General features: G+C 52.2%; 1 non-coding gene across 1 annotated transcript in view; it reads left to right on the forward strand.

The window, feature by feature from the left end:
* The first annotated feature begins 3,898 nt into the window (after nt 1–3,898).
* LOC124731563 overlaps nt 3,899–5,000 on the forward strand; it is a 1,909-nt gene continuing 807 nt past the window's right edge. Inside the window, exon 1 of the ribosomal RNA XR_007008347.1 lies at nt 3,899–5,000. This exon is cut by the window's right edge and continues 807 nt beyond it. This is a non-coding gene — a ribosomal RNA (small subunit ribosomal RNA).

Consider the following 5,000-nt stretch of genomic DNA (forward strand, 5'->3'; position numbering starts at 1 on the left):
GGTCCATGCGGAAAATACAATATCCCACCCTTTCGACATCCACCATTGCGCAGATCAGGCACCAACACCCACACATGTCCTATACAACGGTGCACCCAACATCACAATAGTACCTCCTGTCACAGCGCACAAACAATGACATGAGTCAAAGACACAGGTCTGACACAAGCATAGAATTGGAGCGCCGCCTCTAATAAGCCAAAGGTGCATCCTGACGTGACAAATCTGATCATGTCACAAGCATTCACTTACTATAATCACTATCAACGAACCTGCCGCCCCCGCCCCCCCCTACACCTTTCCTTACAACAACGTGTAACCTAACCTAACCTAACCTATGTTGTACCTTAACCTAACCTATGTTGTACCTTAACCTAACCTATGTTGTGCCTTAACCTAACCTATGTTGTGCCTTAACCTAACCTATGTTGTGCCTTAACCTAACCTATGTTGTGCCTTAACCTAACCTATGTTGTGCCTTAACCTAACCTATGTTGTGCCTTAACCTAACCTATGTTGTGCCTTAACCTAACCTATGTTGTGCCTTAACCTAACCTATGTTGTGCCTTAACCTAACCCATGTTGTGCCTTAACCTAACCCATGTTGTGCCTTAACCTAACCCATGTTGTGCCTTAACCTAACCCATGTTGTGCCTTAACCTAACCCATGTTGTGCCTTAACCTAACCCATGTTGTGCCTTAACCTAACCCATGTTGTGCCTTAACCTAACCCATGTTGTGCCTTAACCTAACCCATGTTGTGCCTTAACCTAACCCATGTTGTGCCTTAACCTAACCCATGTTGTGCCTTAACCTAACCCATGTTGTGCCTTAACCTAACCCATGTTGTGCCTTAACCTAACCCATGTTGTGCCTTAACCTAACCCATGTTGTGCCTTAACCTAACCCATGTTGTGCCTTAACCTAACCCATGTTGTGCCTTAACCTAACCCATGTTGTGCCTTAACCTAACCCATGTTGTGCCTTAACCTAACCTATGTTGTGCCTTAACCTAACCCATGTTGTGCCTTAACCTAACCCATGTTGTGCCTTAACCTAACCCATGTTGTGCCTTAACCTAACCCATGTTGTGCCTTAACCTAACCCATGTTGTGCCTTAACCTAACCCATGTTGTGCCTTAACCTAACCCATGTTGTGCCTTAACCTAACCCATGTTGTGCCTTAACCTAACCCATGTTGTGCCTTAACCTAACCCATGTTGTGCCTTAACCTAACCCATGTTGTGCCTTAACCTAACCCATGTTGTGCCTTAACCTAACCCATGTTGTGCCTTAACCTAACCCATGTTGTGCCTTAACCTAACCCATGTTGTGCCTTAACCTAACCCATGTTGTGCCTTAACCTAACCCATGTTGTGCCTTAACCTAACCCATGTTGTGCCTTAACCTAACCCATGTTGTGCCTTAACCTAACCCATGTTGTGCCTTAACCTAACCCATGTTGTGCCTTAACCTAACCCATGTTGTGCCTTAACCTAACCCATGTTGTGCCTTAACCTAACCCATGTTGTGCCTTAACCTAACCCATGTTGTGCCTTAACCTAACCCATGTTGTGCCTTAACCTAACCCATGTTGTGCCTTAACCTAACCCATGTTGTGCCTTAACCTAACCCATGTTGTGCCTTAACCTAACCCATGTTGTGCCTTAACCTAACCCATGTTGTGCCTTAACCTAACCCATGTTGTGCCTTAACCTAACCCATGTTGTGCCTTAACCTAACCCATGTTGTGCCTTAACCTAACCCATGTTGTGCCTTAACCTAACCCATGTTGTGCCTTAACCTAACCCATGTTGTGCCTTAACCTAACCCATGTTGTGCCTTAACCTAACCCATGTTGTGCCTTAACCTAACCCATGTTGTGCCTTAACCTAACCCATGTTGTGCCTTAACCTAACCCATGTTGTGCCTTAACCTAACCCATGTTGTGCCTTAACCTAACCCATGTTGTGCCTTAACCTAACCCATGTTGTGCCTTAACCTAACCCATGTCGTGCCTTAACCTAACCCACGTCGTGCCTTAACCTAACCCACGTTGTCGCCTAACGTAACCCACGTTGTCGCCTAACGTAACCCACGTTGTCGCCTAAACCTGCTCTGTAATTGTTATACGACTCGTTCAATTAGTGTAGTGTTGCCCACCCGCAACCCTCGCAATATAGTTCGCTACTCGCACTCCCCGCTCCCCTGTGTATCGCTTCATGTTAAACACCTTGCAAGTCTTGCTCACTTTCCACATGCTCCTGCTGTACACTGTAATGTGGATGGCAGCAGGACGTACATGCCGCCCCTCCCCACGTCCCCACCTTGCCCCCTGCCTTCGCAAGCTGGTTGGTGAGAACTTTGCATGTTCAATGCCCTCCGCATGCGACGTACTCAGGCTACGTTGTGGTGCGGCCTGTGTCAACTGTCCGCTAATGTCGTACGCGTAAACCACAATCTGTACTGCACATTCGTCCTTATGTACTGAATGATACATCGTGGCACATGTGTGACCGTACAACGACTGCGCCCAAAAACGGCGGACCATACAGTGCAAATATTGTGCACGCAGCTACGTGTCGTCTCCCTATGAGAGCTGGATTGTAGTGTGGTACGCCATAGAGACGTGTGGGAGGAACGGACGCCGTGGATGGCGATCAGCATGAGCTGTCTGTTGATGTATTCGGACCTAGTCGTCTCTCCTCACACACCGTGATGGCATGGTGCACCGCGTTCCATATCTGCGACATGCTACAGAGGCCGGTTGACAGTCGTTCGAGCAATGGACATCGCATACGTACGGGGGCCACCTTCCACGTATTGTCTAGGCGTGCACATTTTGTTGCGTGTATGTGGGCAGACGTAGTGTGGCGTGACACCTGACACAGGCATGCAATAATCGTGGAAGTTGCAAATGGCGATGGACGCCTGCGTTTTCTGGTGAAGTTACGCAAATGAACAAATGGTAACCTGTTGTGGTGCGGTTGTTCTCGCTAGGGGTGAATCGGTGATGGCGACGATAGGTTGAGGTACTAACCGGTTGTTCCAGCGATACCCACCATGCCGACGAAACTGAACGGCATCTGGGTGTGAAGCGATACGCGGCGGTGGCTGGGTGGGACCGTCCCCGGCCGGTGAGGGGGCGCCTCCCGGCGTGCTGGCCGCGCGGTGCGTGGGCGCACGCGCTACAGCCGGCTGGTGGGGGCGGCCAGTGGCAGGCGCGCCGGCCGACGGACGCGGCAGGCGTCGCAGCTGCGCGCCGGCGCACCCTGCGCGCGGCGCCGTGCGGCCAAAGTAGGTCCTCGCGGGCCCGGTGCGAAGCGCGGTGGACATCTTCAGTGTGCTGGTCCGATTGAGGACTGTGTGCGTTGAGGATGCGCTGCCGCCCGGCGCTCGGCGCCGCGACGCCGTCTGCTGCTCGGTCGCCCCAGCGGTTCTCGCTGGTGGTTTGTATCGCAGCTGTGCGGATGTGTTGGCGCGTGCGCTGTGCTGGGAGAGTTCGCTTCGGCACCCAAGTGGGGCTTTTGTCCTTCTGTGGCGCTGGCGTTGGAGCTGCCGGTCACCGTAGGTGGCGCGTGTTGTCTCCCGCCGGCAATGCCACGACAGCACGCTCCCGGGCCTCTGTCGGCAGCGGCAAGCTCAGTTGGGAGCACGGGTGGTCGCACCGAAAGCGTCTACTCGCCTAACTCCGGGCGATTGCGCCTCTCTCGAACCCGACCAAGTACTTGGGACGGCGCTGCGCGCCGCCGGGACCTGAGAGGGTTTCGAGGTGTATTGTGCAGGGGAGCTCAGCCTCCTCCTGTTTGCAGAATGATTGAGCGGACGCTTGCGTGTTCGCGCGGGCCCCCGGGACACACTCCCGGGCGGCCGGCTGCTCAGCTCTAGTTGACGCAGCTCCCTGGTTGATCCTGCCAGTAGTCATATGCTTGTCTCAAAGATTAAGCCATGCATGTCTCAGTACAAGCCGCATTAAGGTGAAACCGCGAATGGCTCATTAAATCAGTTATGGTTCCTTAGATCGTACCCACGTTACTTGGATAACTGTGGTAATTCTAGAGCTAATACATGCAAACAGAGTCCCGACCAGAGATGGAAGGGACGCTTTTATTAGATCAAAACCAATCGGTCGGCTCGTCCGGTCCGTTTGCCTTGGTGACTCTGAATAACTTTGGGCTGATCGCACGGTCCTCGTACCGGCGACGCATCTTTCAAATGTCTGCCTTATCAACTGTCGATGGTAGGTTCTGCGCCTACCATGGTTGTAACGGGTAACGGGGAATCAGGGTTCGATTCCGGAGAGGGAGCCTGAGAAACGGCTACCACATCCAAGGAAGGCAGCAGGCGCGCAAATTACCCACTCCCGGCACGGGGAGGTAGTGACGAAAAATAACGATACGGGACTCATCCGAGGCCCCGTAATCGGAATGAGTACACTTTAAATCCTTTAACGAGTATCTATTGGAGGGCAAGTCTGGTGCCAGCAGCCGCGGTAATTCCAGCTCCAATAGCGTATATTAAAGTTGTTGCGGTTAAAAAGCTCGTAGTTGGATTTGTGTCCCACGCTGTTGGTTCACCGCCCGTCGGTGTTTAACTGGCATGTATCGTGGGACGTCCTGCCGGTGGGGCGAGCCGAAGGCGTGCGACCGCCCCGTGCGTGCTCGTGCGTCCCGAGGCGGACCCCGTTGAAATCCTACCAGGGTGCTCTTTATTGAGTGTCTCGGTGGGCCGGCACGTTTACTTTGAACAAATTAGAGTGCTTAAAGCAGGCAAGCCCGCCTGAATACTGTGTGCATGGAATAATGGAATAGGACCTCGGTTCTATTTTGTTGGTTTTCGGAACCCGAGGTAATGATTAATAGGGACAGGCGGGGGCATTCGTATTGCGACGTTAGAGGTGAAATTCTTGGATCGTCGCAAGACGAACAGAAGCGAAAGCATTTGCCAAGTATGTTTTCATTAATCAAGAACGAAAGTTAGAGGTTCGAAGGCGATCAGAT

The sequence above is a fragment of the Schistocerca piceifrons genome, unplaced genomic scaffold (genome assembly GCF_021461385.2).
Source record: "Schistocerca piceifrons isolate TAMUIC-IGC-003096 unplaced genomic scaffold, iqSchPice1.1 HiC_scaffold_1294, whole genome shotgun sequence".
NCBI lineage: Eukaryota > Metazoa > Arthropoda > Insecta > Orthoptera > Acrididae > Schistocerca > Schistocerca piceifrons.